Source organism: Protopterus annectens, chromosome 5.part1 (assembly GCF_019279795.1).
Source record: "Protopterus annectens isolate FY-2018-M chromosome 5.part1, PAN1.0, whole genome shotgun sequence".
In the NCBI taxonomy this organism is placed as follows: Eukaryota; Metazoa; Chordata; order Ceratodontiformes; family Protopteridae; genus Protopterus; species Protopterus annectens.
Window position 1 is genome coordinate 89,232,430 of NC_056736.1, and position 23,446 is coordinate 89,255,875.

Consider the following 23,446-nt stretch of genomic DNA (forward strand, 5'->3'; position numbering starts at 1 on the left):
TAACCCCTTTGGGTCTTCCATTTCCCCCAATCATTTTACAATAACCCTTCTTACAAGTCCAGAAAATCAATAAATATCCAAAATCCACAATGTTAAATGAATACATAAACAAAATGCTATAAAACAATTAAATGCAGTATGGCCAAAACATAAGTGTTTGACAAAAATACATCAAAACACAAAACATCAAAAAGAAGCAGAAATCCAGATCATTGAAACAAAATGTGTTTTTTTGTAAAGGGGGAGGGAGGCAGTTAAGCCAAACACCCATTTGCTTAAGTATTCCAACTCCAAGTTCACACAATCCTGGGGAAAGGCATATTTTATGTCCCAGGTATTATAGCGATCTCACACCACCAACTTTGACTGTCTGTACTGCTGACTAAACAGTGTCAGCAAAACAAGTGTCAACAATATATAAAACAACCAGTTTCACAGAATGCATATACACGTACCTGTCAAACCTACACAGTACTCCAAACAGCAGACATTTGATACATAAGCCACCACAAAGTATGGCAGCAGAATACTTACAACCCATTCAAGATCAGCATCTCACAGTTTAACTGATATGGTAGAAAAGCATCTGGAAGAAAAATGTAATAGTTACTATTTAACATAAGGAGCCATCCTTGGTCTACAACTGTAAAGAATCACAGACAGTAAAAGTCCCTAGGGTAAGAAAGAGACAAAGGATAGCCAAGAGTCAAAAGTTATGAAAGATGAGCTGTGAAGGACCAAAGCGCCAAAGAAAGACCATCTCTTGGAGTCACAGTGAAAGCAATAACACTTGGAGTACACTGATAAAGTGGCCTCAGCACAAATGTATGCTGAAAACATTTCTGAATAAAATGTTAGATGTTTGGAAGCAGTCACTGACCCTGGTGACTAGGTCAGCATCATCATCCAGTGAGAGCTTTACTACCTGATACCATAAAACAGTGCATTTGATAATTCATCTTGAACTGGACTCTTTGGCAACTACCAGCCCTTCTTTCTCACTACCAAAGAAGATGAAGGAAAAAAAAAAAACGTGTGTCTGTGTGTGTGTGTGATAACGGAATTTTTTTAAGTGCATGGTTAAGTGCAGTGGATGACTAAGAGGACTGGTTACAAAGGGAAATACCCAGCATAGGTAGCTACCAAGCCAAAGGGTAAAAAGGTCACTCAGACAAACCATTCAGTAAAAATTCCAAGGAAGGTTGGCATAATGATTAAAGTGTTTACATTACAGACACAAGGTGCTTGGTTTGATTTTCAAATGAGGTAACTGTCTAGGCTTAAAGTGGTCCCCAACTCCAGGTAGCCTACTACTAAACTTATGAACCTATATGACACAGTCAAGCTAGAGTACTAAACGTGCAGTATCTTAAATGTCCTGTAGTGGAGACCCATGGGGATACATACAAACACCACCTTAATGACATATCATTGTTTCAGCAACATGGCTTCTGAATGCCCATAACATTTTACTTTTTAAGTGTTTATGGGCACATTCAGGACAATAAAGCCAAAACCAAGTAGCTATAGGCATCCATGTTTCAGACTTTTACCTTGTCAGTACAGTAGAAGTGGTCAACTTAGTTAACTAGAGAGTGACAACATGGGGGAGGCACAAGGATGATGAAGAAGCAGAGGGTGAATTCAAGAAATAAGAAGACAGAGTAGGATTTTGGATGCAGACCCTTAAGAACAACAACAACCATAAAGAATGTTGCAAACAGTATTCGAAGAACCAAGTCAACACAGGAATGGAGATTTATGATTTTGCCAATAGGGATGACCATAAGTAGGATACAGAAAACAGGCAAGAGGGGGCTGGAATTCACTGGAGAAAACCGGCAAATGAGTGAATGAACTGGAAGCAAACAACTAGAAAGAGGAAAGGTAATAGAGTGGAGTGAGGCCAAGTAGAACTTTGAACTGCAGGTTAAAGACTGCCTTCCCCATCAGGGAATGATAGCGTATATGCAAAGAGAAAGGGACATTGGATTGTTAAATGAGAAAAAAATATAACTGTCTAGAACAGAAGTTGCTGTTAAAAAGGGTTAATTAGTTACATATAAAATCCTGCATGATAACTATAAGAATCAATCAGAGGGCATTAGAAAAGACTGGTAACAGAGAATGGAAAGGCACTATACAAAAGAACAAAGGGGGACAGCTGTAGGGCTTCAAAGAAGGAAAAAAAGTTCAGAAGGTTTAGGATTTTTACTTGGAAATGTTTGCAGGTACCATTATACCCACCAGCAGACTTAACAGAATTTTTCCTCAAGCAGATAGCAAATGCTGGAGGTATGCTGGGAAAGAGAGAGGTAATTTGGAACGTGTTTTGGGAATGAAACAAGCTGACATATTTCAAAAAAATCTTACAGAATACTTTGTCAGAAATGCTGGAGGAGCAAATGGTTGTAACTAAGGAAATGATTCTTCTGAGCTGGGACAACTGGCCAGACTTGGCAAGGACCTACTAAGTTTTACACTTTCTTCTTCTTTTCAGCTTTTCCCGGTTAGGGGTCGCCACAGCGGAACTCCAGTCTGCTAATGATTGGCAGTAGATTTTTTATGGTGCCGAGTTGCCAGCCCGATGACCAACCATCAGCGAAGGCACACCCATTCACGCATATCTTTCGGAGGCCACTCGAACACGGGGAGAACATGCAGACTCCACACAGAAGGCACTCCAGCCGTGAATCGAACAGGAGAATCTCTTGCTGTGAGGCAACAACGCTACCGCGGCTTCACTTACTAACTTTTACACTACTGGCTGTAAAAGAATGAATTACTAGAAAATAAAAATCAAAATCTAAACCAACTTTAACTGAAATCCTAAATATTATGAAGGAGATAAAAGAGGTGGAAGTAAGCTCTTTAGAAAATGGAATGAACAAATTACACAGAAATAAATGCAATTTGTGGGAATGATAGGTAGGTTCATAGGTATATACTAAGCCAACAACCAACAAGGCCTTTATAAGCCTAGCTGTGCAATCTGATTCAACTGTGTCCTTATGTATCATGGTATTTATTAGGAGGGACTATGTTCATTAAGAAGTTTCTAGAGGTTAAGTGTGTGTGTGGGGGTTATGTTAGTATCAACATTACTGTCTAAATCTGTCTATCAGACACACGAGGGTCAGACCCAGGGTGAATTTTCAATTTCCCATCTATTGGTCAAGGTTACACTTAAATAGTGTTAGGGATGGACTTTGCTTCATATGGATGGCGAGCCAGTTCCAGAGCATGGGGATCCTCTGAGACACATCTGTCTCACCAACATGTCTTGTTTACATCACAAGCAAAATTTAAATCCTTGGATGTAGTGGTTCTGATGCAGAATATTGTTCAGGAGGAGGAGGGGTAAATTTTAAGAGAAGGCAAGAACTAAGTAAAGTATGTAATGCTGGAGCGAATGGAAATTGCTAAAATGTTGACATGTTTTGATTTCTTTTCTGCTACTGAAGATGTAGCAGAGCCACTTTTTAATATCATGTTTAATAAAGATGTTTAAAAAAACATGATGCAAAATAACATTACTTCTTCCAAAGACTAGCCATTGTGGGTTCATTTGTTGTAAAGCTTGACATTTGAAGTTGAATAGTATCCATAACTGATCAATACTGTGTGTTTGCTAATTTAAACCGAGACCACAGTAGCCTACTGATACAAGGTTGTCCTGTTTTTCCACCAGAGAAATGGTTAAGAACTGACTTACAGTTTCAGAGCAGTCCTTGGTCAGTTCTGATTGTTTCTTAAACACAAACTTGTCTTTGCTTTGGCTCATTAGCAGCAGTACAGAACAACTGCCTGCTCACACCCTTGTTCTCCCCCTCCCCTGTTTATTACCTTAAGCCAATCCCAAAGTTAATAAATATTACCTGTGGCAGGCACCATTTTTAAAACTACAACCACCCTTTGTCACTATCATATGTTCATTTATCAGTTTACTCTGTTACCTGATTGTTTCCAACCCCCTCATAAGAGCAACTAACAGGTCTCTACCCACTTCACTCCCCACCCTGCCCCTATTCCCTCCCGCACCCAGTGGTCCTACATTTATTACACTCACAAACCCCTCCCATCTTTCCAATAGCCAACCACAGCACTAACCTAACACTACCTCCTCCATTTTCCCACTACTATCACACCTCCTCAACTAACATGTACAAGCATACCTTACCTATGCTCACTGCATGCACTCTCCTTGCATATCTTACATCCTACCAAAGCTCCATCATTCCCCCACTCAAGCACTACCACTGTACTACTGCTCACACCACCACTCATGTCTCACCCTCACTCAGCTCCCCTCCCACCAACTCAAGAACCATCCCTATGCACCCCCCCGCATATTCTACCAACTATATTACTCAAACATAAAGCATCCCTACAACTTAACATAGTAACCCTCCCACCATACCTATTACCCACAGAGCACAATCATAAAGTTTCCCTAATAAACAAACACATTCAAAAACTGAAAAAACTAATAACCTCATGCATATCAAAAATAACCTTAAGTGGAGACATCCACCCCAAACCTGGCCCTACCTCTCCAACCCCAATCCTCATAATCAGACTAGAAACCACATCTTCTACCATATCACAGCCAACAGAAAGCCAAGTGACTTCCTTCTATTAAGCCTAAATATTAGAAGTATATCCAACAAAGTCCATGAACTCCATGCCACCATAGACTTGTACTCCCCAGATATAATCATCCTGACAGAAACCTGACTAAAACCTCACATTACCAGTGAGCAAATACTCCCTACTGGTTACGGCATATTAAGAGTAGACCAGCTAAACAAGAAAGGAGGCGGTGTAGCGATAATATTTAAACAGCATCTAAACATCCAGATCTTAAAATCATCAGCTCCACAAACAGGCAATGAAGAAATAATATATACCAACCTCAAAATAAACCAAAACAAAACCATCAACATAATGGGATGCTACTTCCCACCTGGCCAAAACATCCTTCCACTAGAAAACCTCCTCAGCTGGTCTACCCACCATCTCCCCCAAGAAACTATCATTTTAGGTGATTTCAATATTGACTGGCAATCCTGTTCTGGCAACAATCCAACCCGTCATATAAACCTTCATTGGCTTCACCCAACTAGTCCAGTCACCAACCAGGATAAATAAAAACTCCAGCAAGCACACTACCTTGGATTGGATACTAGTCAGTAAGAGCCCCCAATCATATATAACAGGCTGCTTATCAGATAGCCTCAGTGATCACTCCCCAACATTCTTATTCAAAAAATACCTATACCAAGCTAAACCTGTCATCTACCACCAAATACTTAAAAAACTAAACTTTAACCCACTCACATTTATCTCATCCCTCAAAAAATGTAACTGGCATCCCCTAAAGTACCTCAGTCTTGATGACGCAGTTGAATTTTTTAATACTACCTTCCTGAGCATCCTTAATTACCATGACCCCATAAGATTTTCCAGAACGAAAGCACAACCCTCCCCATGGCTACAGAAAACCACTAAGTCAGAAATGAAAAATAGGGATAAAAGCTTGGGAGAACTGGCGCAAAACCAAAACCCCCTCAACTAGACAGAAATTCCTAGAACTACGCAATACAGTTAAAAAGCTAATAAAACAGGACAAATTCAATACTACCAGTCTGCCCTAGACTCCTCCCAACATAGCCCCAAACATTTCTGGTCCTCCATAAACTCCATCCTCCACCCAGCGAAAGTCAGTACCCCTCTCTTCCTAACATCCCTCACTCCTCCAAAAATATTGCTACCTCATTCAACACACACTTCACACAAACCATACTATCACTAGCTAAACAATGCAACCCCCTCCCCTCCAACTCACACCTTCAACTAGTAATCTCCCCATTGCCTTCTCTTTTTCTCCAGTACCTACCTCCTACATAAAAAAACTCTTAACTAAACTTAAGCCCACCAAATTAGCAGCAGACATCCTCCCAAGTGAATACCTACAAATCGCAGCTGATGCTCTGGCCTACCCAGTATCCATCTTGACTAACCGATCTCTGTCAAAGTTACGTCCCACATATAATTCCCCTCCACAGAACTAACCAATTACCGCCCCATAGCTATTCCTTCTCCACTCTCCAAAATACTAGAGAGATGCATACATTATCAGGTCTCAGACTACCTCCTTACTAACAACCTCCTTTCCAATACTCAATATGGTTTCCGACCAAACCATAGCACCACCACTGCCTTACTCTCCTTTACTAACACTATCCTTCAGCATAAAAACAATGTCTCTCTCTCCTCTGCTACTTTCCTAGACCCATCTAAAGCATTTGACATGGTCCCACACAAACAACTCATCTCTGTTCTCAACAACCTATCCTCCTCTCAATCAGTCACCAACTGGTTTCAGAGTTACCTGTCTGACCGCCAACAATCCGTTGTATGGCAGAATGACATATCTCCCCAACTACCTGTCTCCATAGGGGTTCCCCAAGCATCCATCCTTGGACCCCTGCTCTTCTCTGTTTTCACCAATAATCTAGCCTCTGCCACCAAACATGGCGCACACATACAATACGCAGATGACTCAACCATCATCTGCTCAGCCCAGTCCCTACCCAAACGGTAAAAAGTCACACAGGAAGCCTTTTCCTCTGTTGAAACTTGGTTAACCGATGCCCAATTAATACTCAACCCAAACAAAACTAAACTACTCATCTTCCAACCCAACAAACATACTCAAAACAACTCTCACTTTAACATCACAGCAAAAGACAACACCACTATATACCCAACTGAACACACCAGATTGCTAGGAGTGGAAATAGACAAACTAAAATTTGACATTCACATATCCATGACCATAAAAAAAGTCCAGAAAAAACTAGGAGCGTTATACAGAAGCAACTTCTCACCAAAGCAGCAAAGATTTCAATAGCAAATTCCCACCTTATCTCCACCCTACTTTATGCCTCTCCAATATATACCAACCTAAGGCAATGCAATCTAAACAAGCTAGAGACCTGCTACAACAAAATTGCCAAATTCGCCACAGGGGCATCCTACCGTAATCACCACTGTCTCTCACTTGCTGAACTGGGCTGGCTTGAACTCCCTCACCTCCTTCAATGGTATTAACTATCACTTGCCCACAAACTAGTAAACCATCCACTAAATGTCCCATCCCTCCAGAATCTACTCCAACCCTATCGCACCACCAGACCACTAAAGATCCAGCAACAAAAATCACTTGCAGATCACTAAAGCCAATAACTCTGCTGGTGAAGCACTATTCTCTTGTGCCATAGCCAAATTATGGAACTCCCTCCCACCCACAATTACCTCCGTACCATCATGCACCTACTTCAAAACTTTACTAAAAGCGCACCTAAAAACATGCTGGCTATGCCCTTGCAACTCCCACTCTAATATCATCCACCCCATCCAACCACTACCTTTCTTTCCACCCCACTAACTACCTTGATTATAGCAAGCTCAGATGCTCATAAGCCTAGCACTTATTATACAGCAGGAACTTCTTATTTTAACATTTGTTAATGTCTGTTATGTACTTCGCAGATAAAGATTCCAGTTGTCGACTGATGTACTATGTTCTTCATCTGTAAATATGTAATTAATTGCTATGTTAAATTGTTAATCGCTATGTAATCCAATGTAACTACTGTCTGTTTATTTTAACTGTGGAGCTTTTCTCCCTGGGCCTCCGCTGAAAATGGACCTACATCCAGTCGGACACTCCCAATCAACAAATGTAAATAAATAAATAAATAAGTTAACAATGTTAGAGACAGAAGCTGTGTGCACATTGTCTTAATGCTGAAGTATTTATTTTCATTCACGTTTATAAAATCATGGATTCTCTGCACTCTCACTGGCAGAATGATATGTGAGATAAATATCTGAACAGGTGAATTAACCGAACATGCCTTTGAAAGAAAAATAACATCTGAGCCAAGGCTGAAAACACTGTACTTACAATAACTATGTAAGAATAAAGATGATGGTACACAAGCCAATTCCTTTCCCTTTCACAGAATGTTTAAAAATGGAAGTTACTGTAAGAATGAATTGTGTGTGCACATATAACAAGGAGATGTGAATAAAAGAGATCTTTACAAAAAATGAGTTGGACCTGAAGGATGGTGAGACTGTCCTCCAGCTCAAGGCTTAGTAAACAGGACTATTACAAGATTTTTGAATGCATGCTGATTCTGTAGCCAATGACAACTCAGAGCTGAATGCAACACCTACAATCAGAGGCATGCAAATGGCAATAACATAAAGATTGTGGAAATGATTACGCCCAGAAGACACACCAGGGTTCACACATGGGCTCTGCTGCATTATCACCCAGTCTGTGAATTTTTTTTTCTCTGCAGAGAGGTGGTTTTAAAACAATTTAATTCATTGGGGTCAGCCACTGATGATCTTAGAGCCCCCGAACATCCAATTATCCCATCCTACCTGGGGTCGCTCAATGTTGAGGCACACCAAGGCTGTGTCCTGTCACCAGGAAGGCCTCATTTTCCAAATAGGAAACAGCCTTCCAGTTATGTGGGCTATGATTGTCTTATGACTGGGAAGGGAACTGAAATTGAAGAAGTCCATCAAGCTGTATCCATCTATTGTGGCAAACCATATGGTGGTAAAAGCCTTAATTTTCTCCTTATATACTGGGATCACCATTTCACTGGATGTGTATATGCAGTGAGTGATATTTAATTTATATTTGTTTACTGGAGTAATGTACCGATCAATACTGACCAATTAGAGTTTCAGTCTGAGTGAAATACAAAACATTTAACAAACAGAAAAGCAGAAATGGAAGCAATAACATAATATTTCAGATTACATAGAAAAATGTATATGTACATTAGAGTAAGTAAGCACAGTATAATGTAGAATTGTTACAATAGTTTCTAAAGTGGGTCGATTTTCAGTAATTCTGTCAAGGGGAGACGAAAGTGTGTATTAGATGACTGTTGAAGCAGAAGCATTTGGCTTGGATGTATAGGTACCTTTTGAATTGCACTCTGAATTTGGATTAGCTGCTGGTTTCCTTTAGGTCTATGAAGAGCGCCTGCCAAAGAGCAGTTCCTTGAGAGGGATTGAATGTATATTGTTTTGGAGTTTGGTTCTAGGAGTAATTAATGAGAGAATGTCTCAGGTTGTACAAGAAGTTTTTTTTTTTTTTTTTTTTTTTTAATGAAGTTTAGCTGCAATGGCAGTAAATGTCTGGAGCTGGAGTATTTTGTAGTGTTGATAGCTTAAAAGTAGGTTAGCCATTTCTTTTATCGGTGGCATTTGGCTTTTTCTAGGATGAGAGTGATTCTCATTTGTGAGCTTGTAATGAATCGGTAGATGCTGTTGGTGACTGTCTGGACTGCGGTACTGTTTTTCTTGGAGGCAGATATGAAAATGGGTGGTCCACATTCTAGATAAGACAGAATTCCTTCACGAGTAGCTGCTGTGTCTGGCTGAGATAGAAGAGAGGAGACATTTTTCTGGTCCAGAAGAGGAGGGAGTTTATTTTTGCTCTCACTCTATGTGGAAATGGAAGTTTGATGGAATGGAAGACTGATCAAGCCTCAATCATAGGAATCTGAAAGGTGGAGAATGTTTCTATGGTAGGGCTATATAAGTCAATGACAGTTAGAGAGTCAGATACTTAGTGAATTTGCATACGAAAGGATGTAACCTCTTATTTTTATTCTTATTTTTTACTCAAATAATTTTTTATTTTAAAGATATAACATAATAATGATTGTTTACATTAAATAAAATACTGAACTACATACAATATTTACAATTAACCTGACAGATTAAGATAACAACAGGTCTATGTAAAGACAATGATCTAAATACATTGTATTTAAATCATCAGGAAGAGTCTGATTCCAATTGCATGGTGTCAATCAATGTCAAAACTTTTCTCCATGGGTTATTAACTAATGGCTTGGGATGGATTCTTAATTCTTTAGTTTTGATCTCCATTAATACTGATTTCTTCAGTAGACACAGAAATTCCTCCATGGTAGGAGCTGTGCTGGATTTCCACCTTCTGGTTATACATTTTCTAGCTATTGCTAGTATGGTCCATATTAAAAACACAAGTCCCTCTTTTTCAAGTGAGGATAGTACAGTTGTGTACACCTACCATAAATGTAGATGTTAGAGTGTCTTCACTGTTGCAGTCATAACTGTAGGGTGCTCCTGCCGGCAGGCAGCCCGAGGTCGGCCAGAATCCCAAAGTCTGGGTCCGGCGTCGGCTGTACAAGCTAGTACCCTGAAGTCAGTACGCTCTGGTACATAGCCCTCAGCCGACACCATCTTCTCCAGCCTTTCTTGCCCTAGATGTCAGAAGTCCCAATAAATCAGAAATGAATCCAATAAGGAAACACAAATACACCACAAATAAGAGAAAAAGAGGGGATAGGAGGGAGGGAAACCCCGACTGCAACAGTGAAGACACTCGAACATCTACATTTATGGTAGGTGTACACAACTGTACTATGTCCTTCGTGTTTCACTGTTGCAGTCATAACTGTAGGGTGGAATCCCAAAGCAGTGAAAAAGGGGAGGAGGCTTAGACAGAAGAAGGGGCAGCAAGAAGACCCTGCAAAACAGCAGAGGCAAAGCCTGCCCTGGTCTTAGAATACAGAGGGAGATTGTAGTGCTTGGAAAAAGTATGCACAGAACTCCAAGTGGCAGCTTTCAAGATATCCTTGGTAGGAACTCCTCTGAGAAAAGCTGTAGAAGTGGCAGCTGCTCTAGTAGAATGACTTCTCACAGTACCTGGAAACTGTTTCCCATGATGAGTGTAACAAAATCTGATTCCATAAGCAATCCATTTGGAAATAGTTTGTTTTGAAATAGCTTTTCCAAGAGAACTGGAGGCAAAAGAGACAAACAATTGATTAGATTTTCTGAACTCTTTAGTCTTGTCCAGGTAAAATCGTAACTGTCTGTGCACATCCAATGAATGCAAAATCATTTCCCCTTTATTTTGAGGATTAGGAAAGAAAGTAGGAAGGTGAATTGTCTGATTTAAAGCCACTTTCGAAATCACCTTAGGCATGAAAGTAGGATTAGTCCTCAAGGATACTCTGTCCTGGTGGAAAATAAGGTATGGTTCCACAGCCATGAGAGCTTGCAACTCTGAGACCCTTCTGGCAGAAGTCAATGCTAACAAAAGAACTGTCTTCCAAGATAAAAACTTAATATCTGAAGATGCAGCAGGCTCAAAAGGAGGCAAAGTAAGTTTTTCTAAAACATAATTAAGATCCCAAGCAGGAACAGGAGGGGTCCTGGGAGGTCTTAAATTCTTGGCCCCTCTCAAGAATTGTCTCACCAAAGGAAGAGAAAAAACAGGAGGATCAGAAATGAAATGAGCAGAAATAGCAGAAGCATGAATCTTAATGGAAGAAAAGGAAAGTCCTTTAGACAAAAGATCCGAAAGATAAAGCAAAATAGAAGAGAGATCAGGCACCAGAGGGTCCGAGCCTCGGTCTTGCATCCAAATACAAAACCTCTTCCATTTAGAGGCATAGGATTTCCTAGTGCTAGGCCGTCTAGCTTCCAGAAGAACATCCAAAACTTGTTTGGGAAGACTAGAAGAAATCAAATTCCTTTGAAGAGCCAAGCTGCCAGGCAAAGGGTCTTGAGATTGGGATGTAGTAACCGACCCTGATGCTGGGACAGAAGAGAAGGGTTTAGAGGGAGAATCCAAGGAGGCTCCAAGAACAGGTGTTTTAAAGTTGGATACCAAAACTGTCGAGGCCAATTTGGAGCAATCAAGATGAGGAACTTGGGCTTGTCCTGTTTTACCTTCAGTAATACCCGAGGTAGTAGAGGAAGAGGAGGGAAGGCATATCCCGAAAGGCTTCTCCAGCTGAAGGACAGGGCATCCACTTTCCAAGCTGTTTTGTGGAAGGACTTGGTGCAAAAGCGAGGCAGCTGATGATTGAGATGGGATGCAAACAGATCTATCTGGGGACATCCCCAAACTGCAGTAATCCTGTTGAATAAGTTGGTGTCTAGCATCCATTCGTGAGGATCTGAAATGTTTCTGCTCAGGCTGTCTGCTAAGAGATTCTGTTCTCCTGGAATGAATTGAGCCTGGAGATGTAGATTCAGATTTAGAGCTGTGTCACATAAAGCCATAGCTAGTCTGCAAAGGGGGTACGAATGAGAACCCCCCTGCTTGTTTATGTACCACATGACTGTGGTGTTGTCTGTCTAATTAGCAGAGGCCCTGGTTGCAAAAAGTTCTTGAAGGCTAGAAGAGCATTTTGAACTGCCAACATTTCCTTCAGATTGATGTGCCAGTGAAGATGGTCCTTTGTCCAGGTTCCCTGCTGGCAACTGTCTAGAAAGTGTGCTCCCCAAGCATAATCCGGCGTCCGTGGTTATGATTTGAGAAGGTTGAGGTAGACGAAAAGGCTTTCCTTCATTTAAAGCACACACCCTGGACCACCAGAGGAACTCCTTCTGGAGGCAGGGGATCAGAGGAATCAGAATGTCCAGATCGTGGTAATGCTGTGACCATACACTTTTCAGATATCATTGAAGCTTTCTCATATGAAGCCTTGCATTTGGAATCAACAGAATGCAGGAAGCCATGTAGCCCAGAGCCTGCAGGAATTTCCTTGCAGTGAGCTGAGATAGAGTTGCCAAGGTGTTGAAAATTGAAGCCAGCTGTGACTGTTTTTCTGGAGTGAGGAAGGCCCTTTGTAAGGTCGTATTTAAGAGGGCTCCCAAGAACACCATTTGTTGAGAAGGGATCAGATGTGACTTTTTTGTGTTCACTGAGAATCCCAGAAGGGAGAGAAGACGTTGAACAAATTCTAGATGTAGAAGTAGAAGATCCTTGCTGTCTGCCTGAATAAGGCAGTCGTCCAAATAGGGGTAAATCTGAATCCCCTAAAGTCTGCAATAAGCCACCACTGGTGCCAGGCACTTGGTAAAGACTCTGGGCGCAGTAGATAAACCAAAGGGCAGTACAGAGAATTGAAAGTGTCTCGAACCTGCCTTGAATCTGAGGAATTTCCTGCATTCCTGCCTGATGGGAATGTGTAAGTAGGCTTCCTTTAAGTCCAATGTCACCATCCAGGCATCCTGAGAGAGCATTGGAATTAGTTGCTGCAGAGTAAGCATCTTGAATTTTGGAATTTCCAAAAAGGTGTTTAACACAGAAAGGTCCAGAATAGGTCTCCATGAGCTTTGTTTTCTTGGAACCAGAAACAGTCTTGAATAAAACCCTTTTCCCATCTCTGAGAGTGGAACAGGCTCTATGGCTCTCATGGCCAGAAGAGCATCCACTTGATTTAAGGCCTCTGCCCATTGATGTTTTGGCAGATCTGGCCAACCGTAAGCCCTTGGCAGAGTATGAAAGTGGAATTTGTAGCCTTTTAAAATCACGTCCAATACCCATCTGTCCTGGGTAATATGAGTCCAATTTCTGTAAAAAAGAGACAGTTTTCCTCCGAGAGGGGCATCCAGGTGAAGGGGTCCTGTAGCCCAACCGAGAGAGTCATTGAGTTTGTTTTCTTTGAGATTGGGATCTGTCTTCTCCCCTTCTAGGTGAAGAAGCAGTCCATTGTCTAGATCTGTAAGAGGCCTGAACTTGACCACGACCTCTGGAGCATCTATATCTACCCCTTTGAGGCCTGTCAGACGTGGGAAAGGACCAATTTTTGGAGGGCCAATTCCTGGAAAATCTAGGAGGCTGAACTTGCAAGAAATCTTTTACAGTTTGCATAGATTTTGCCTTTTCTTCCATCTTTTTAATAACCTCCTCAGCTTTAGATCCAAAAAGAACATTGTGTTGAACAGGGGCATCTAATAACTTAGCCTTAACCTGTTCAGGTAAACTTTGTTCACGAAGCCAAGCATGTCTCCTGATAACAGTACCAGAGGCTGCAGCCCTGCAAGAAGCATCCAAAGCATCAAAACCACAATGCAAACTATGTTTGTTCACTTGTTCAGTTGCATGCAATACATCCTGAAGTTCCTTATCCTCTGCACATGCAGGAAGGGAAGCAAGCTTTTGCTTTAAAACAGACAAAAGACATTGCTGATACTTAAACATATGAAACTGGCAATTTAAACCCCTTACAGACAGGGTAGCAGAAGTATATACCTTTTTTCCCCACCTGTCTAAAGCACGAGAATCCTTCTCAGAGGGAATAGGATTCTTAGAAGTAGCAACCTTAGCAGCCTTAGAGCCCTGAGAAATAGTTTCAGGATCCGCAGAAGGGTTCTTAAATAAGAATAAGTGAGAGTCAGGAACCCTATAAAACCTATCAGGCTTAGAAGGAGCAGGAGGCATGGAATCAGGATTCAAATTAGCCTCAGAAAAAGCATCATCCACAATGTCAAGAACAGGAGGGATAGCTAAAGGCCTATGTTGAGGAAGAAGAAGGAATTCTCTAAGCCTCTTCTTGGAAGCAGAATACTCCTGACCCTCCCAATGAAAATGTTCCCTCATCTCATGCAAAGTTTCCCCAAAAGAGAAATCTTCAGGCGGAGAGGCAGAGGGCAAAGAGTTCTCAGCATCCGAATCCTCATAAGGAGGAAAGAAATACTCCTGATCAGAGGAAGAAACAGAAGATACAGAAGCCTGGTCAGAGGAATCCAGAGGAACATCATGTCGAGGCCTTTTTTCAGGTGGAGGGTGAGAACCCCTAATCATGGTAAGTAAATCTTCAGCCATCTTTAATAATTGCTTCTGTGTCCTGGGAGTAGATTCAGAAGTAGCTTGGGCAGGAACTTTAGACTTAACAGGAGTCTTTGTCTTTGCCTTTGAAATAGTGATGTGAGTAGGCCTGAAAACCCCCTCAGAAGCCGGTACCTGCACAGCGGTTCCGGACCCATCTGAGGGAGCGACGTCCGAAGGTCCTGCAGCAGGTAAAATAGTAGGCCTTGATGGCTCCCCATGGGAGTCCGTATCGGCCATCGGTTCAGAAGTGGCGGACGACAGGGGCTGCAAAAGCACCTCACTGACGACAGCCGAACCGGACGCTGGCTCCAGCTGCAACGAGTCCTGTTTGGACCTCGGAGGCCTGTCTTTGTCTTTGTGCTTCTTTTGAATTCCGGTAGTGTCCGACGACATTCTATAATTGAAGCGTCTGCCAAAATAATTTAGAGCCCAATCGTACCTGCGCTTGATAGTACGAGAATTGAACCTGGCACAGAACCGACAACAAGAAACGTCGTGGCCAGGGCCTAAGCAAGGTAAACAGTAAGAGTGGAAATCTTTATGAGGTATTTGTTTCCCACACGATATACAATTATTAACTTTTTCTGACATCGGAGGAACAAGAAAAAGATTCCCCAACGGGGTACTTAGCTTTGAGAAGAGAAGTAAGAACTTTGGACCGACAACAACAAAATACGCTGTTCGAAAATCGCCAACCAACGACTTGCGAGCTGCTTTCCACTGCACGGCAAGAAAGACTGGAGAAGATGGCGTCGGCTGAGGGCTATGTACCAGAGCGTACTGACGTCAGGGTACTAGCTTGTACAGCCGACGCCGGACCCAGACTTTGGGATTCTGGCCGACCTCGGGCTGCCTGCCAGCAGGAGCACCCTACAGTTATGACTGCAACAGTGAAACACGAAGAACATCATTAATTACATTTAATAAGATTAAAGATTTAGTCAAACCAAATTTATCCGTATATACTTCTTGTAAGAGCCTGTTAACCTTATTCCAATATGTTTTAATATTGGTACAGTCATAAAAACATGGGACCAGTCTGCATTAACTAATAATTGGCATCAGCAGGATAAATTATTACTGGAAGAGTTTATTTTTGAAATTTTCTGAGGTGTTAAAAAGGATTTATGTATATATTTCCAAGAAATATTCTACAATATTGTGAAAGGGATAGGTTTACAGGTTGATACTAGGCTATCTGCCCTACGGCATTTATAAGCCTAGCCAGAGTGTGTTTGGCTTTCGCTACCCTTTTAGTTTAGTTGACTGTGCCTCTGTATAGTAGGTCACAGAAGGTAACCCTATTAAGGTTAGTTTACTGTGCCTCTATCTAGCAGGGACACAGAAGAGATCCCAGGGGTAAACTTATGATCTCCCATCCACTCGTCAAGCTTTCTCTTGAATAGGGTCAGTGAGGGGCTCTGCCTAACATGGATTGGGATTTTGTTCCAGAGTGAGGGGAGCCTCTGGGATATGAATCTATCCCTCCAGCATGTCCTATTTATTTCTGTGCTGAGGTTCATGTCCCTGGAGCGTGTAAGCTCTAAGGGATTTGGATTTCCTGAGGTGGAGCATGTCCATTAATTCTGGGTTGGACATGGTTTTATACGTCAGACACAGATCGCCTCTGAGTAGGCGGTACACAACTGAGTAGAGCTGGAGTTTCTTTAGCCGAAATGCATAGGGCATCGTCCCTTGATCCTCTTGCTGAGGTACTTTTGGGGTTTTTCCAGTTGCTGCAGGTGTCGGGTAAGGTACATCCCAAATGGGGCATTGTATTCAATTATGGGCCTGATAAGTGACGAGTAGAGGGGCACAATGACCTCTCTTGATCTAGATGTGAACCCTTTCATGATTAGGTGAGCTATATAGAAGATCTTTCTAACCACTTTGGCAACGTGATTGTCAAAGGAGAGATTACTATCTATTTGGGTCCCCACATCCCTAATTACTTCTTCCGTACTTAATGGATTACCACCTATGTGGTAATTTGTGGGCACTTTGTTTTTCCCAAAGGGGATGACTATGTACTTTTTGGCATTTAGCTTTAGGCCATGGTCTGGCACCAGTTATCCGTCTCTGTGAGACCCTTTTGGAGGATGCTTGTGTCAGCAGGAAAGTCGATTATGGCACCCAGTTTGCAGTCATCCGCGAACTGTGTCAGCCATAGTCCACCTGTGTTAGCCTGTACCTCAGAGAAATATATACCGAACAAGAGAGGTCCCAGGACTGAGCCTTGTGGGACGCCACTTGTAACTAGTTTAGAGTCTGACATGGCACCTGCAATTCTGACCATGTGGGTTCTATCCTTGAGCCAGTTTGCAACCCATCTTGTGACATAGGGATTGATATTTAAGCTGGTGAGCTTATTTATGATGCCCGAGTGGGGTATTGTGTCGAAGGCTTTTGCGAGGTCCAGGAAGGCTGTGTGGACTACCTTCCCTTCATCTATGGCTTTGGTAACTGTTTCAAAGCAGTCAACCAGGTTCAAGAGGCAAGATCTGCCCTTAACAAAGATGAATTGGGTAGGATCCAGTGTCTGGAGGTTCCCACTGTCCTTTGTTTATGATTTCCATGATGATGCGCTCCATAGCCTTGCAGACCAGGCTAGTCAGGCTTATAGGGCGATAGTTTCCGGGGTCCTTTGTGGAGCGGGACCACTGTTGCTGTACGCCATTCCTCGGGTACATATCCTGTAGTAAGGCTGAGATTGAATAGTGACTTTATGTGAGGGTTTAGTTCTTCTTGGAGCTCATGTAAGATGAAGCCAGGGACACCGTCTGGTCCCATTGATGCTGTGTTTTTTGCTTTGGAGAGGGCAGCTCTCACCTGTGCATCTGTGATCTCAGGGAGGCTACACTCTGTTGGGATAGACATTTGCTCTTTTGGGGGGGGGGAGGGGGGGAGTTTGCACTGAACCTTTCTGCCAGGATGTTGGCAATGTCTGTGGGTTCAGTGAATTTTTTGTCATTTTGCACTAACTCAGAGCATATCTGGGAGTTTCCTCCCAGGTTCCTGACATAACTAAAGAAGGCCTTGTGATTATCTTTAGTGTCTTGTGCAATTTTTCTTTCGAAGCTGGCCTTAGATGATTTTATGAGGGATCGTAGTTTCTTGCTGGTACTGATCAGAGATGCCTTCCCTTTTTGGAATTTTGCTCAATCATGTAGTAGCTTCCTCCTTCTGTTGTATAGCTTATTTATGGCCGGGGTCCACCAGACAGGTCTCCTGCCTTTGGAGGAGTGAGTCTTGGTCTTATTTGGGATAGCATGCTCCATGCATTCCTGTAGGTGTCCACAGAATGCTTTTGTAAAGGATTCTGCATTTTGGGCAGTATTTTCCACTGGCCTGGGGGCTTTGAAGGATTCCACCTCGTTTTTGAGATGTGTGAAGTTTGCTTTTGAGAAGTTCTTCACCATGGTTTCCTAGGCTGGGGGTGGGGACGGAATATGGATATCCAGTGAGATTATTTTATGGTCTGATCTTACCAATGAGGGGTATACCTCTGGTGTGGAACAGAGTGACCCCATGTTGGTGTTGACCAGGTCCAGTATGTTTTCCCCTCTTGTGGGAGTGGTAACCAGTTGTTCCACAGCATTTGAGTTTATAAATTCTAGGAACCGTTGGGCGAGGGTGTTGGGGCTTGAGTAGTTTTCCCAATCAATGTTTGGGTAATTGAAATCACCCACTATAATGGTGTTTGGAGAGACCGTCATATTCTCCAGTGTTCTCAGGAAAGCCAAGTGGGGTTCCTGTGTTTGGAAGGGTGGTCTGTAGCAGGCTACAAACTGAAAGGCAGTTTTGCCCACTGTTAGTTGCTCATGGATGGTCTCCGATGCTTCCTGCAGTGCCATTAACCAGGAGGTGTGGGTATCTTTGATGAATATGGATACTCCCCCTCCTTTTGTGGTTCGGTCCGAGTTTTGGGGACTGAAAAGCATGGTATGAGGTATAACCTGGTAGTGCTGGGGTGCTTTCGGGAGCCTTGAACCAGGTTTCTGTTACTGCACAGATATCGATATTCTCCATACTTAGGAGAGTCTCGAGTGTGTGCATCTTGAGGTTTAGACTTCTGGTGCTACTACATTACCCTTAGTTTTTTTTTTCTTTGTGCTGTCTATGGAGGTGGGTTTGTCTTTTGAGCCTTGCCTAAAAAAGGCACTTTGGGGGAGGCAAGAGTCTTTGCCAGTATTTGAAAACCCAGGGGTGACAGGTGCAAGCCGTCCCTAGTGAAGCAACATGGCTTGTCGAGCATGTCATCCCAGGCTGACAGACACTGGATCCCCTTTGAATGACACCAATACTTTAGCCAATTGTTAAAATTGATCATTTTGTCTTTATACTGTGGCATCATTCTTGGTGAGGGCAAGATACTACTCAAGGTCAGGGTCATACCGGCCTGGGCTACATGATCAGAGAGCTCCTCTATGTCTCTTTTTCATGTAGTCCAGGGAGGTGCGTCTCAGGTCATTCACACCAGCATGGACAATGACAGAGTCATATTTGTACTTGCTTTGGAGTGACCTGAGTGCATGTGTTATGTGGCGGATCCTGGCATCTGACAGGCAGCTTACAGTGACCTTCTCCTTGTTCAGTCTGGAGAGTGGGACGTCAGTGTGTCTGACAATAGAGTCACCTATTACAAGTGTATTAGGTGTGTTGTTTAGCCTTAGGGGCTGTGACTGTGTAGCTCACTGACTTTGTGAGCTATGTGTTACGTGGGTATTGTTGCATGGTAGGGGTTGCTTGGATGTCTGCTTTGGAGGTTTCTGCTTAGGCAGATTTTTGTTTAGAGCCTCCGAGTATGTTTTTGTGTGTTTATGTGTTTGGTTTGATGATGCAATAGGTCTATGTGAGACTGGATTTGTGGTGTGTGTGGTTACCTCTTCGTCCTGACCGGCTGTGCCAGTACTGGGTTGAGAGAGCTCAGCCTCCAGTTTGGCTATATAGCTGCATCTCTCACATATATTTGAGCTTGTTGGGAGGAGGAGAGGGTGGTCTGTGTACATAAGGCAGTTGTAACATTGCCTCAAGATTCCCAGATTCATCAGCTGGACTGGGGAAATAAACCCAAAACTGACCTTTGGACATGTCTGAATAGTATAGGGAATTACTTATTGACTGATCAGAAAGTACCAATAGGAAGCAAGTACTTAAAAAGAGTATAAGAGGGTGTAGTGCTTAAGTTTATTAGTGTTTACATGTAAGATTACTTATATGAGCAAGTGCAGGACTTTAGAATGAAAATAGAGTGCTTATTTTGAGATTTAGAGCAGTTCTAAGGGAAAAAGTGAAGAGCAGACTTTGTGGAGCCGGGAATAGTTTAAGTTTGGTTGTTTAAGTGACGCTGCCCGATGCTGCGCCATGTGCAAAACCGCGCTAAAGTGGGTTTTAAAGCAGGGGACTTGAAAGAGCTATGAATTAGCCCAAAATGGCCAATAAACAACTAGTTTCTGGGCTGAGACCACTTTTCCAGGGACAGATAGGCTGCTCAAAACTCCCCACTCTCACTGATGAACAGAAAAGCTTCCTCCTATCCAAGTAAGGATATGGGCAACACAGTAACTTGTACTAAAGTCCAGAATACAGCAAAACCTGAATTCAGGACTATTCTAGCACAGAAAAGGCGGGAAACAAGGATATTTTTTTTAAGACAGTAACAGATAGCAGGAAAACACAGTAAATGCTTTGTTTAACTGACAGTAAGATACTTGTCTTCCCTTCTAATAATAAAGGAGTCTTTAGTTAAATATTCCCAATAAAATACTTTAGGAGCTGTTTTATATGCAATTAATACATTATATAACTAATTTTTTGTATTAGTGTTATTATAAATTATTTTAAACACCCAAATTATGAATCTTGGGGTACTTTTAAAGGATGAATTGTTTGCTATTCTACACAGATCCTTAGAGTATGTTAAAACACTCTGCAGTATTAACCAATCACTGCAAGTTAATCCATAGGCTGACATTAAATGTTGTGTTTCCAAGATCTGTTGATTTTTTATGCAATGAAACGAACATATTAAGTTCCTGTTTCCCCATGAAATAAAAATATCTCTCTGTACTTTGTCAGGTAAATGTCCTGTAATACTAAATGGAGTTAGTAATGCAAACCACATTTTTATGCCCATATTCATATTAACAAATTTCCCAACGATGTCAAAAATATGGTTTATTAGATTTAATTTGGTTGATTTTGCTATGTTATACTGTAAGTTTATACTTAAAAAGTACCATCTTCTATTATCTTTATCTGTGACTATAAGATTTTTTGATAAATCATTCTCGTTCTTTAGTATGATATAATGGTACTTGTTTCCAATTAAGGTATCTAGGATTTACTCATTCTATCACCGTTTTGAGTATGGAAGCCCTTATGTACATTACAATATCCAGAAAATTTAGCCCCCCTTGTTCCCATTGTCTAATATGACGGGAATATGCCACTATTTTTTTTTGGGTACCATAACATTTTTAAGAAAATTGACGTAATTTCTTTAAGGAATCGTTTTTCTGGTAGTAATATACGATACTGTGCTATATACAATACTTTAGGTAGTAAGACCATTTTTATCAGTTGTAGTCTGTCTTCAAATGTTATAAGCATATTATTCCATTTATTCACCAATGTTTTGATTAATTCTATGATGTTTGTGTAATTGGTGTTTAGTATCTCTACCATATTCTTACACAGTACTATCACCAAATAGTCTAAAGCTGGAACTTGCTTATCAATAATATGGTTTACAGATACCTGGACCTCCTCTTTTTTATTTAGCAACAAGAACTTTAACTTTGATTTATTAAAGTAAAGGCCTGAGAGTTTTTGGAAGTTTCCTATTATTATTTATTTATTTATTTATTTATTTATTTCCAGTTTGGTTACCAGGGAAGTCCACAGGGCCAACCTGACCCGTTTTCAGTAGAGACCGGGGGAGAAAAGCTCCAAGAAAGCATTGTACAAATTCAGTTACAATAAAGTACAATAGTATACAAGATGCAATTGTAAAGAGAGTTAAAAAATAAGAATATTCACAAGCATAGTTAGCAGAACTCAGAGAGAGAGGTTAAGGGTTATACAGTTTCCTTTGAGCAATGGCACTGAAGTGTTGAGTGTGGAAGTCAGTTACATATATCAAGAGAGGAATTCTGGATATGCTTGCTTAACATGCATGTATTAACAAGTCTATTTCATCTAATACTTTTTTTTTTAGAGTTGGGCAGAGTGAGAAGCACATCATCAGCAAACAACATTATTTTGGAACTATACTGATTATATACATGTATACCTCTTATCTTTGAATTATTGCATATTAAGATTGCAAGAATTTCTATGGCCAGAGCAAACAAAACAGGTGACATGGGACACCCTTGGCTAGTAGATCTACTGATCTGAATTGCCTCAGAGGTAAAGGGGCCTATTTTGACAAATGCTAAGTTATTCTCATAAACATTCTTTTTAAGTGTGATTAAAGAGAGAGGGAAGTCAAACATATGCAAAACTTTAACTAAATAGTCACAGTTTAAGGAATCAAAAGCCTTTTCTATGTCTAGACCAATTATCAATGCTTCTTGATTTCCTCTATTTAAATAATCAATTGGTGTTCATATCCTTTTGATATTATCCTGAGTATGCCTATTACATATAAAACCAGTTTGGTCTTTATTAATTATTTTAGTCAAAGGGATTTTCATTCTGGTGACCATTACTGACAAAGATTTTATAATCATTATTCAACAAAGATATTGGTCTGTAAGAGTTACAATGATTAGGGTCTTACAGGTTCATAGGTGTGTACTAGGCTAATGGCCTGGAGCCTTTACAAGTCTAGCCCATAGGATTACCCTGGCATTGTGCCACCTGACCTTTATTTTCTATTAAGATACGGGTAATTAAAGAATATCTCCATGAAGGTGGGATTTTTGCTAATGAATGGACTTCAAGAAAGATTTTATGTAGAAGAGAAGTTATGAAGTTGGGAAATAATTTATAAAATTTTATGATTAAACCATCTATCCCTGGTGCCTTATTAGATTTACTTTCTCTAATCTTGTCTATAATTTCTTTCTGTGTTATTGGTTTCTGTAATTCTAACTTTAGTTCTTCAGAAATGTTTTTAATGTTGGGGGTTATATTTTCCAGATTCCAATTTTCAGTTATGCCTATTTTGCTTTTGATGATGTTCAGCATAATGACATTTAAAAGCATATAAAATATCACCTATGTCTAAGACTTTCTTCTTCCTTCCTTCATGTAATATATTAACAATGTTATTGGTTTTCAATTGCATTTTAACTTTCATAGATAGATTATGTAGATGCTTTGGAGAAGTAGCATAAGAGTTTATTTTTAATCTCTCTATGGCTAAATTAGTTTTATGGGATAGTATTTCATTATATTTTTTATTTGCTGCTTCTATATTCTTTTTATTTGCTTTTTCTAAATTCTTTTTATTTTCCGTATCAGTTAAATTCTTGTTGGAAGTAATAAAAGTTGATTTTGTAATTCCTGTAATTCTGATTCCCATCCTTTAACTTTATTTTTGAACCAGCTGATGGCTTTACCATATATATATAAGCTTTTAATGAATCCCATACCATAAGTATGTTTGTTTCTGGTTTGTAATTAATCTCTAGAAAAAAAAAAATGAAGTTCAGAAATTAGCCAAGGTTTAAATTCTTTGATTTTTGTAATGTATGAAGGAATCCTAGAAGTAATAAT

General features: G+C 40.9%; 1 protein-coding gene across 1 annotated transcript in view; it reads right to left on the minus strand.

Annotated features, from left to right (window-relative positions):
* MYCBP2 (MYC binding protein 2) overlaps window positions 1-23,446 on the minus strand; it is a gene marked incomplete in the record, with an annotated part of 5,088,083 nt that overhangs the window by 2,197,003 nt on the left and 2,867,634 nt on the right.